General features: G+C 47.3%; 1 long non-coding RNA gene across 2 annotated transcripts; it reads right to left on the reverse strand.

The window, feature by feature from the left end:
* Nucleotides 1-6410: 6410 nt before the first annotated feature.
* Nucleotides 6411-11593, reverse strand: LOC136323187 (uncharacterized). 2 transcript variants are annotated; one of them, XR_010728932.1, is made up of 4 exons: nt 11469-11593; nt 7361-7440; nt 7117-7243; nt 6411-6873 (listed from the first exon to the last, which is right to left on the reverse strand). It is a non-coding gene; the product is annotated as an uncharacterized lncRNA (long non-coding RNA). The 2 variants fall into 2 exon arrangements; XR_010728933.1 differs by lacking the exon at nt 11469-11593 and adding an exon at nt 11329-11403.
* Between the last annotated feature and the right edge of the window lie 218 nt (nt 11594-11811).

Here is an 11811-nt window from a genome sequence, read left to right on the forward strand (position 1 = left end):
GAACTTGGTGGTGATTGGATTTGAAAAGAGGTAAAAGGAGGAATCAAAAGTAATCCCCAGGTTTCTGGCTTGGTCAGCTGGGCAGAGAGAGGACTGCTCTGCTCACTGGTTTAAATATTCAGGAGCATAGACGCTCTCACTCATCACTTCTCCAAGAAGTTTTAGCAGGTAATGATTTATAAAAGTTATTTGAGGAATACTACTCAGCAATCACAAGGAATGTCTGGTGCATGCAACAACATGGATAAATCTGAAAAATACACTGCTGAACAAAAGGTGACAGACTAGAAATAGTATATATTGAATGACTCCGTTTATACAACAATCTAGAAGATAAATCTAATCCCTAGGGACAGTAATTTGACCAGTGTTTGCCTGGAGCTGTGAATGAAGAGACTGAGGGAGAGTGAGGCACAGGGAAACTTCCTTGGGTGATGGAATGTTCTCTATTTTAACGGTTGTTACATTGACCAGTTTACTTAAAACAACTGCTTTTTTCTTTTTTCTTTTTTTGTAAGTAAGAGGAGGGAATATAGACAGGCTCCCGCAAGCACTCCAACTGGGATCCACCTGTCTCGAATCAACTGAGCTGTCCTCAGTGCCTGAGCCACTGGCTGCTGGAGGGAAAGAGCTAGAGAGAAGGGGGAGGGGGAGGCAGAAGCAGATGGTTGCTTCTCCTGTGTGCCCTGACCAGGGATGGTACCCACGTCGGGCTGATGCTCTATCTACTGAGCCACTGGCCAGGACCATTGGAAGGTTTTTAAACAGAAATTTAATTTCTTTAATATGTGTAGGGCTACGCAGAGTTTCTCTTCCTTCTTGAGTTCATTTTGGTAATTTGAGTATTTCAGGTAGTTTTCTTCATCAGTTTTGGGATTTATTGGCATAAAGTTGTTAATAATGTTAAAATGTCCCCTATTTTCCTTCCAGTGTTTGTGAAATCTGTCCTGTTTTTTCTTATACCATTGCCCATACTGGTAACTTAAGAAATCTTTTCCTTAACCAGTCTGACTAGAGGTTTATTTATTGTATTGATCTTTTTAAAGAACTGGCTGTTGGTTTTATTGATTTTTCCCTATTATTTGAGTTCTATTTAACTTATTTCAGTATTATTTTCTTCTATCATTCATGTAATAATCCACATTCAGCAGAAAATAGCTTGTACATATTCGCAAAATGAAAATCTCTTTCTGCCCATCTGACTGGAACATTAGCATTCCTCAAATTATGGATATTCGTGATTTTGAATACACTTTCATATAAATATGTGGCACCAACTCTGTAAGTAAATAAGCAGTTATCAAATTGAGGTACCACTTCTCCTCTGTTTCAAAAACAGTGACAGGAAATGGAAAAAGGGAAAACACCTCAGTGTTTGCAAGCTGGTGATAGTCTGCTGACCAGCACAGGAAGGAAATGACCATCGGACACCTGTGCAGGGGCTAGAGCCAGCCTTGCCGCTTTCCGATATCATGCAAACAGCAGCCCCCCCCCCCACTTGGGGCGGCTAATTGATAGCACACGAGGCACCATCCTGCCCAGGCTAGCAGAGCATGGGCTTCCCCATTGCATCTCTCCTTCAGACTTTCTTTCCAAAAGGTTTGTTTTGGATACAAATTGAAATACTTATAGATGACATGATAGGACATCTGGGATTTGCTTCTATTTAATCCAGGGTGTGGGCAAGGGGCTTGATGAAACCGGATGGTGAATTGTGATCTGTTGGGGCTGGGAATGTGTCATGGGAAGTGACTATACTATTCTACGTTTATATTTTTCTATAATAAAGTTATTTTTTTAACTTCTTCTTTTCCTCATTGGTATTTTTAAAGCACCCAAATGTGAATAATGCTCTCTAAACAAAAACAAGAGTGATCATCTCAGCCGAACTGACTTAACCCTACTCTAGCTGAACTAAGCCAGAAAAAGCCTTATAAATGAACTCTACACATTTGCTCACTCAGCATATACTTACTGGGAAACTACACTGCACCAGGTCCTCTTCTGTGACCAAGGAGCAGCGGAGAGCAGGTACCCTACAGGGGAGAGGCAGGGGCACAAAGTGTGGGCAAGCTGAGGAGGCTGGCACTCAGGGCCTGGGCCTCTGTGAGGCCACAGTGTGGCTGGGCCAGGCGGGGCTGGGCAGGAGACCTTGCAGGCCTTAAACAGACTGTGGCTTGATCCATTAATGTGGACACCTGCCTTCACACAGGCCTGACTAAATCACTAACCACAGTTTCCAATTTTGCCAAGGGATGAAGAGAGACCCCACCCAACTAGGGCCTTGGGGCTCCAATTGGAGAACAAGAAGAATCTAGCTGGGTCCTCCACAGGCTGGCAGGCAACAGGTACCAAGTGATTGGCCCAAGAAAGGCAGCTGCACGATCTGTCCTTGGGGAGCAGAGCTGGGCTGCAGAAAGGAGGGCCCTTAGCCTCCACCCCTTGGACAGGGTTCACACCCTCCAAGAAGCTCCAGGAGGCAGAGGCCAATTCTCAGGGCCCCTTTTCTTCCAAACTCTAGCAGTGTTAGAACTGTCAGGTGCATGAAGAAGCCAAACAGTCCTCATGGCACTAGAAACCTGAAGCACAATGAGACCAGCAACTCTCACTGGGGCCCTGACTTTACATATTCACGCTAGAGTAATTCACTCCTTCTTCCAGCAGATACTTTGTGGGGGCCTACCACCATCAATCCCCATGCTAGGAACCATGAAAGCAGCATCTGAGCAGAACTGAGGAAAGTGAGCAGGAGGTGGGGCTGTTTCAGACAGTAGGAACTGTCCACACAAAGGCCCCGAGGCAGGAGTGTGCCTGGTCTGCGGGGGATACAGGTGGCCAGTGGAAGTAGGAAAACAGTAGCTCACAAAGGCCATGGCCACCACAGGGCCTTTGACTGTTATTGAGTGAATGAGGGCAGAGCAGAGCAAAAAGCAACATTATCCCTAGAGTCATGTCTGATCTCGCACACAACTGGAGAGAAGGTCCTTGGATGAAAACTGTCTGACTCTGCTCACATTTCCCACAGGGCTTCCCTATCACAGCCCCTGACATGACAACTGAGAGAATCAGGGTTCTCACTACATTCTCAGGCCAATTATAAAAACTAAGGTGACTGGGGACTTCTAGGCACATTAAACTCATTTCTACAAGATGTTAAGAAGAAAGTGCCCAAATTAAAATAATTAAGATGGTAATGAATGAAAATGAATGTCAAAACCCTCCAGGAAACTTAAGAAGGTGCTTATGCACAGAGTGTCTAATTGGTCAAATTTCCAGCAGGATAAATTCCAGGCTATGTATTGAATCGAAGAAGGAGGGTGTTCAGGGTCCAGTACAGACACGGAAAGGAGAACTCAAGTTCCAGGTCTCTCAGGATGACAGGATCCGGAGGTTCCATGAGCTCCCACCCCTGACCATTGCCATGTTCTGCCCAGTTCCCATCTGACCCAGACCTGAGCACTGAGGCAGCTATGACTCACCAGGTGTTGTCTGCTGGGTATCCTGCCCCAGACGCCTGGCCCTGGACTCAGCCCTAGGATCCCACCCAGCTCATGGGCCTGCCAGGCTGGACTAACTCAGCTGTCACCAGCCCAGAGCTCCCAGTGTAGATGTTCAGCAGCCTGGCCTCTGCTCACAACTTTAAAAACAAGTGGACACAAACTGTTTATCTAATACTACTGATATAAAATGTCCAGGCAAATTAATAGGACAGAAAGTAGATCAGTGGTCACCAGGGGTTGAGGGGAGTGGAAAGAAGTGGGAGTAACTGCTTAATGGATATAGGGCTTCTTTTTGGAGTGATGACCATCTTCTGAACTTGACTGTAGTGATGGTGGCACAATTATGAATATACAAAAAACTGTTTAATTCTATACTTTAGATGAGTGAAGTGTTGGGTATGTGAACTATATCTCAATAAAGCTGCTACAAAACAAACAAAACAAATTGAGAAAGAAGAGGCTGACACCCCCAAGATCCAGGCCAGACCTTCTGTGTATATCCCGGAAACGAGCACAGAGAACAGGAGGCAGGGGGACCACAGCAAGACAGACAATCAACTGGGGACAAGGGCAGAAGACCTGGTCAGCACATAGGGCCCTGTGGGCTTTCAGCCTGGACCGTGGGGCGTTTGGCAGGATCATACAGTCAGAAACCAGCTAGCCAAGATTCTGGCGATGGCCTGGGCCCCAGACACCCCTCCCTAACAAAACCGAGAGGGAAGACACAGTCAAGAAAACCATTCCTGGTCTCCCCACTGTGAAACCAACAAGCACAGCACACCACGCTAAGAACCTGCTAGTAATGGCTCATGCCTTGCTGAAATCATCATGTTTCACAACCTGTGTCTGATACGAATGGATCACCCAGGATCCCGCAGAAGTGAGGACTGCAAGAGCGCACGCATTCCCCAAAGGTGCAGTCTCCGTTTTCAAACCGAATGTCTTGTGACATGCTTGATAGTCGCTCTCTTCCCCCAGTGGTCACCTAAGAAACTGAGCTCTCACAGCAACTTAGAGGGTTTCTGAGATGCTCACCAGTGACAGCCCAGGTGAAGTTGACCTGAAAGGCCTTCCGGCCTGACACTCATTGTCACATCCTCCAAAGCAGTCGCAGATGCAGAGACCAGGGTTCCATCCTCAGTGTGAAGCCCTGGGAAGATCACCCAGCCTGTAGGAATACTATAGGGGGTGATCTGTAGCATGTCCCCAATCTTAAGGGGACAAGAGCAGAGTTGTCAAGATGTTTCAGAGAAAAACAAGCAGTCTGGTGATGACTGACATGGGACCCTGGGTGTGACATGAGGAAGAGGAGAATGTCTCAGACCTCTGTCTAAAGTTGGACACATCCTTATGCATAAAAATAATCATGCAGCTATTTAATAAGACACTACACAGGTTTAAGAGAAAAAGTCAAAGGAATATGATAATGGTGAGGCGATCTGAAGGATGGGCTATTAGGAGACTTTCATTATAATTGTATTATGTTATAATATAGAAAAGTCAGAAATTTATCATAGGAAACAAGTTGCTGAGGTGATGGTATGGACCTATTTAGGTAAAATATAAAGCCATGTATATACTGTATTTTTCACTCTGTAAGACGCACCTGACCATAAGACACACTTAGGGTTTTAAGGAGGAAAATAAGAAAAAAAACATTCTGAACCAAATGGTGTGTTAAAATATTTAATAAAATACCATGTTTTTTGCTCCATAAGATGCACGGGCATTTTCCTCTTCACTTTGGGGGGAGGGGGAAGTGCATCTTATGGAGAGAAAAATACGGTATATACATATGTACATTAGCTGTACAGAAATGGGTCTAAAAGAGTATGTATCTGTATGTACTTGCTGTGGTTTAACATTTTTACAAAGAGCAGTCCTAAGCAAAACTGGTTTAATTTTAAAAAGAAAAAAACCCAAGCCAGGCTGGAGTGCACGCTAGAGCTGGCCAACACCGCCTCATCCTGGTTTCCTGCTGTCCGGGGCCTCTCTTCAAGCAGCATCCCTGGCTCGCACCGTACCCGCCTGTGAGGAGTCCCCCAGCTCCTTTCTCCACCTAGACCCCTGCTCTGAGCTCCAACTCCACATGACCAATTATCTTGGTAAGATTTCCCTCCAACTCACCAAGTCAAGACTTCTCCGCCACACCTGGCCCTTCTTCTGGTTTCCCATGTTAGCATTTGACAGCCCACAACTGGGGCACTGACCGTCCCTCTTCCTGACCGACATCCAGACTGGCACCAAGTCCTACATCTCTCTCAGACGTACCTGTATCCACCTCCACCTCCCCCCACCCTGTTTCACCCTGCACGTTGCAGCCAAAATGGCAGCGCTGGCTGTCCATGGCTCCCAGGACAAGGGCAATTCCATCACAAGGGCTGGCACACCCCCTGCTCATCTTTCAATCATCACCCTGGCCCACCCCAGGTCCCAGAGACTACACAGAGGCGAGCCCCACCTTTTGGAACTCTCTTTTCCCTCTCTCCCCTACCCCATGGTGCCAAGTTAACTCTCAGTCAGGTTTTAGCCCTCAGTTCAGTCCTTAATCCTTCTATGAAGCTTATTCAGACCCACCCGCTAACAGTTTCCGCTGTTCAAGGTTATCATGCCCGTCACTGTGCTTCAAAGGGTTCCTCTCTGTTTGAAAGTCAGCATTTGTGTGATGTTAGAGTAATGTCCGCCCCACCCCAGCTCCGGGTGTCACGAAAGTAGTCATTGTGGCACACAAGTGCCCAGCGCAGCACATGCCGCCAAGCTGGGAGCAGTGAGTACTGTCTGGATCAAACATTTTAAAAAAATGTTTCTATACTACATACATTTTTAAATATTTTTATTTTGCAATTTTCAATATACACAAAACCAGAGAGAAGGCTATAATGAACCCCCATGGGGCCATCATCCAGCTTCAGTAACTATCAGTGTGCTGCCTTTTTCTATCCACCCCTCAACCCTTTTTCCTTTCTTTGTTTTTCTTATTCTACTCACAAAGACTTCAGCATGTACGCAGATACGCTTCTATACACATAAATGTATATTTGGGGGAGCTCTATGTATCAGCTCAGAGGAACATGTACAATGAGAGATCAACAGGCAGGGTACTGGGAGAGTCATCGGGGTTGTGTGCTTCCCACAAGCTTGGGTTCTCAGCAGCTGAGGCTAGACCCCTCAGAATAGGCGCCTTGAACCTCAGGTGGTAAAGTTATTTGGCCATGAGCCGAGTCTCTCCCAGCATGCTTGTCACACCCTTCCCGACATGAACAAACACAAAGAGAAGCGTCCCTCGGAGTCACCTACTTGGCTGAACTGTGCACCTGGTCACCCTCTGGGAAGCTTCCTTCACGGGTATTTTTCTCCCATACACAAAGCATACCTACGAAATAAACCGAGAATGACAAAAACAGGAAAGTCAGATCTCGCAGAGACTGAGAAGCCAAGGTCTGCCCGAAAATGGGGCCCAAACTCATAACCCAGATCCCAAAGAAAACAAACGATGTCATGCTTTCTGTGTCCACTTCTAACCTAAAAAAATACAGTAGGGAGAGTGAATCACAGTTCCAAAGAGGCACTGCTAGCACTTGCTCACCATATAATGAAAAGAGACAAATATGTTTACCCTTAAGAGTCACAAATAATTTCACAGCTGTTAGTTTTGGCAACTGCCACTTCGGAGGCGAGAGGGCTTGTGGCACATGTCTTCGTCACTTCAGACAAAGCCCCACATGCCAAAGGCACATCTTTGCCTGAAAGAAAAATAGGTTTAAGTAATAAGATTTTTAAATCGTCAACATTCCGAAGCACATGAAAGGTTAAAAAAACTCATTAATAAAGTCACAACTTTATTAAAGCCAATGCCTTACCCACGTATTAATCTAGATCATATGACTGCTTCCAAATAACTCTCCAGCCAGATGGAGTGAGCAGGACACTGCATGGATAACTGTGGAGAAATCAGGTTGACAAGTCTGTCCCTCTCCTGTGGCCCACACTGAACCAGCTACCCCAGCTCTCCCTCTCCGCTAGTTCCCTCCTCCAAGTGGCGCCCCAGGATGCCCAAATCACTACCTGTGCTCCATCACATCTAAGAGCCAAAACCTGGAAGCAACAGGCACTTCGTATAAGATTGGGTAATGGAAGAGAGGTGGACCTCAGCCTTCCCGGATTAAGCCAGAATTTGAGAAACTCAGAGATGTGTGGGTCACTGTATCTTACTTTTCAGAAAAAAACACTGAATTTAAGAAAGTTATTTTCTGTGTACATGCCAAATCATTCTCTGCAAGTGGTGAGTTTTCACTCTAATACTATTCTCTGAACTAGCTGCTGTCCACCTGGGGATGCCATCTCAGCTCCCGAGTCTCCCCTCTCAAGGCAGAAGCCAACGCTACTGACGGCCTCAGCGTGGGCAAATCCAAGGATGCCCGATCGGTGCGGGCCTCCAAGTCCTGCAACAAATTCCCGTTCCAGTTATATCAAGTTTAAGCCCCTTAGTTAGCTTGAACAAGAAGGGTAAGAGAAGGCTTGCAACCCTTTAAGGGTGTGAACCCTTAAAAGTTAATTTTGGCTATTGAATTACAAGTGTTCATAGTAAGATCTCAAAGACAAATCAAAGAAGGGGTGATGTGCCTAGTAGTTAAAAGCTGAGGTTCTAGGCCTAACATACTGAGTTCAAAAACAAATTCTGCTTCTTACTGACCAATGATCTTGGACCAGTTATTCCACCTCATTCCAACTCTATTCGTCCTTCCCCGACTTTACCCTCTTCACTTCAACCTTATTTCAGCTCTTTCCAACTCACCCCATCCTTACTCTCCACCTCACCCTACAACTTCACTCTGCCTCACTCCAACCTAATCCCACCTCACTCCGTCCCACTCCAACCTTACTCCACCTTACTATGAAGTACCGTGTTTGTGAAGCACTCAGTAAATATTAACAACTGTTTTTATTAGCTTTGGAAGGTTTTAAATTAAGTAAAAACTATGGTTAAAAACTCCAAGGTTATTTATAAATTACCTTTTGAAAAATCATTGTTGTTACTTCCTTTTTACAAAATCATTAATGTGCTATTGACATTGATCTGACTGGAGCTATGAAATACTTCTGGGAGTCCTTCAGGTAACTGTGTGGCCTCTGGCATGGCATTTAATATCATGTCTTAATCTTCCCAGCTATAAAATGAGGTAACAGTGAGCCTGCTCTGAAGAATGGTGATAAGAAATAATAAAAGTCACTGTTCTGCTCTTATGCAGAACAGTGCCCAAATAATGATACTCTGAAAACACACACTGCATATTGAGAGAAGGCAGGCTCCCAGCAGAGCTCCACAGGCCTGGGGGACACCCAGGAGACCCTTAAGTTCTTGGGTCCATGTAACTAAACTCTCAGAGTCAGTTCCCCCTACACACAGAAGTAGAAGCACACAGGTAATCACTAGGAAAGAGTTTAGAGACAGTCCACTCACAAACAATGATGCTGAACATGGCCTTACCAAGGCCATTCAGACACCCACCAGTGCCGTGTTCCCTGCCGGCCAGCACACTGTCATCAGGCAGCCTAAATCTCACCCTCCAATGGGGGGACTCTCACTCACTCAGTGGTCATCTGACTCTCTTCTGGGACCTTAATGTGGATGACAGCCACATCTACACCTCTAATTAGGCCCTTTATTTTTAGCTTACCCTGGATTTTCTGTGTATTTTATACAGCAGCATCTAGCTAAATCCTTGGCACTTAGAACATGTGCAGGTGCTAAGTAAATATTCGTGGAGTGAATCACCCTGGCATTAGGAGGCAGGTATTGCCATCCCCAATTTGCATGTGAGAAGACAAGCTCACCAAGGTTAGGAGAACTGCCATTCTGCTTAGCTAGTAAACTGCCCTTAGGTATCTCCATTGGATGTCCCCAGAGCCCCATGCACCTTCCCCTTCATCCTTCACTTCCCAACAGCTTGCCCCACACTCCTCTTCTTCCCAAACTCCCCATACCCTTACCCACCCTGCTCCTGCCACCACTGCCCAGGTGCAGCCGCCACTCTCCCAGCACTTCCGGCTACCACTTCTTCCTACTTCTCCCCTTTACAACGGTGCCCCATGACACACCCAGGGTAAGCTGTCGGAAGTCAAATTTGAATGAGTCCTACTTTGAGTTAGATCCTTCGATGGCTTCCCATCCCCTAGAGCAGTGGTCCCCAACCCCTGGGCCGCGGACCGGTACCAGTCTGTGGGCCATTTGGTACCAGTCCGCAGAGAAAGAATAAATAACTTACATTATTTCTGTTTTATTTATATTTAAGTCTGAACGATGTTTTATTTTTTTTAATGACTAGATTCCCTCTGTTACATCCGTCTAAGACTCACTCTTGACGCTTGTCTCGGTCACGTGATACATTTATCGGTCCCACCCTAAAGGCCGGTCCATGAAAATATTTTCTGACATTAAACCAGTCCGTGGCCCAAAAAAGGTTGGGGACCACTGCCCTAGAGAATAAAACTGAAGCTCCACCTCCACTTCACACTGCAGCATCTAGTTCTACTAGGTCATCTTCACTCCAGTATCCACTTCTAGTGCTCTAAGCAGATCACAAGTGGCCTGGCCTTCCTGCTCATGCAAGTTGGAGGCCCACATTGCTAGGAACTCCTGTTTTCCTGAAGCTCTGCCTCCACCGCACCTGGCTCAGGTAGAGACACTTGTAATGCTCTATGGCACATGGATAAACATATAATCATCTAGTTATGTGTTCATCTCCTCTGCTCAACTACAAACACCTTGAGGGCAGAGACTAGGACTTTTTTACCTTTAGATCTGAGTGCCTGGCACAATGTCTGTACTTGGCAGAAATTCAAATGTCTTAATGACTCAATCCCCAGGGGTTTTCCAGATGTGATGGGGAGCCAATGAAGTCAGTCTGTCAGTTATTATCTCCAAAATCTCTCTGAAACCCTGCTTCCATCTCCATTCCTGGTGGACTCACTCCCAGGCTCAGGCCCTCATCACTCCAGGGACTGAGATTAACTTCCTTCCTCCAACATCCCCTTTGTACAATTATACTTCCTGTCTGGTTCCTGAGAAATACTTTACTGAAACACACATTTGATATTAATTCCGTGTCTGAGGACCCTCTGGAGTTTTTCACCTCCTGCTGGGGCTTTCAAAACCTTCCACACTCTCTACCCCCACCCCCCACCAAGCCTACCTATTGCTTCCCCACAGGCCCAGCACCAGTCTGGCAGCCATTCCCAGAGCTCTCCAGACACATCAATGGCCTGTGCAGGCTTTGGGGCATCCCCATTGGCAGGAGCACACCACTTCCATCTCATCCTTCCAGACCCAGTTCAAAAGACATCTCCTGGGTGAAATCTGCACTGACTTGCCCTCTTCCCACGCAGAAGCCACTCACGCCTGGCCTCTACTCTGTCCTCTACCACACTATCAACACTACTCATCTCACCACGAGATCTCGAGATGAGATCCCAGCCACCCAGTCCTTCACGTAGGTGAGCCAGGCCAGGCACACGCTGCCGCACCCAATGCAAGCGTGTGTATGAGTTAGTCAAGCGGCCATTCCGTTTCCTTCAATTTAATAATGTGAAGTGTTGAACAGTTGTTCACCTTCCTAATTTTAACAATGGGAATAAAGGGCTCCAGGAATGTGACGTGCCTGGCCCAAAGCCACGGTGTTGGGCACAGCTGGGATCATGACCATCGATTTTAAATCTTATTTACCAACGTTAAACAACCCACCCATCACCACCCCTTCCTAATCAGGGCCTTGACGATGGACGGTCAGAAACACAGGGGGCTTAAAGGTGGGCACCAGCAGTTCCGCACCCTTAGTTCGCGCGGACTCCAGGGGGTCATGTGTATCTCTCCCGCCCCAGAGCCGCGTTCGGTTCCTTCCACACGCGACTGACGGGAACTATCCTCTCCTTTTGCCGGACCATACGAGAAGTTGGGGAAGTTGCTGCTACCGTTTACGCCTGCCAGGAATCCCAGGTCCGGTTAGCAGCATCGCTCACCCGAGCTGGCCACGCTTCCAGCCTCCGGGGCGCCCCGCCGGCTCGCGCCGCCCGCCGCCGGAACCTGTGCACAGACCGCCACGCGCATGCGCAGCCCCCGCTCGGCACGTGTCCCGTGCCTCGTCGCGGCGGTGGTGGCCTTGAGTCCTGGAGCGACTGGCGGCCTCCGGGACCGAGCACCTGATCGGGGAAATGGCGGGGCCCCAGGCTGCAGTCTTTCTGCTGGAGACCCGAAGGCGAGGGTTACTGCGCATCTCCGAGCGGGAGGCTGCGGTCCCGCGGGCCGGGGACCCGA

Source organism: Saccopteryx bilineata, chromosome 2 (assembly GCF_036850765.1).
Source record: "Saccopteryx bilineata isolate mSacBil1 chromosome 2, mSacBil1_pri_phased_curated, whole genome shotgun sequence".
NCBI lineage: Eukaryota > Metazoa > Chordata > Mammalia > Chiroptera > Emballonuridae > Saccopteryx > Saccopteryx bilineata.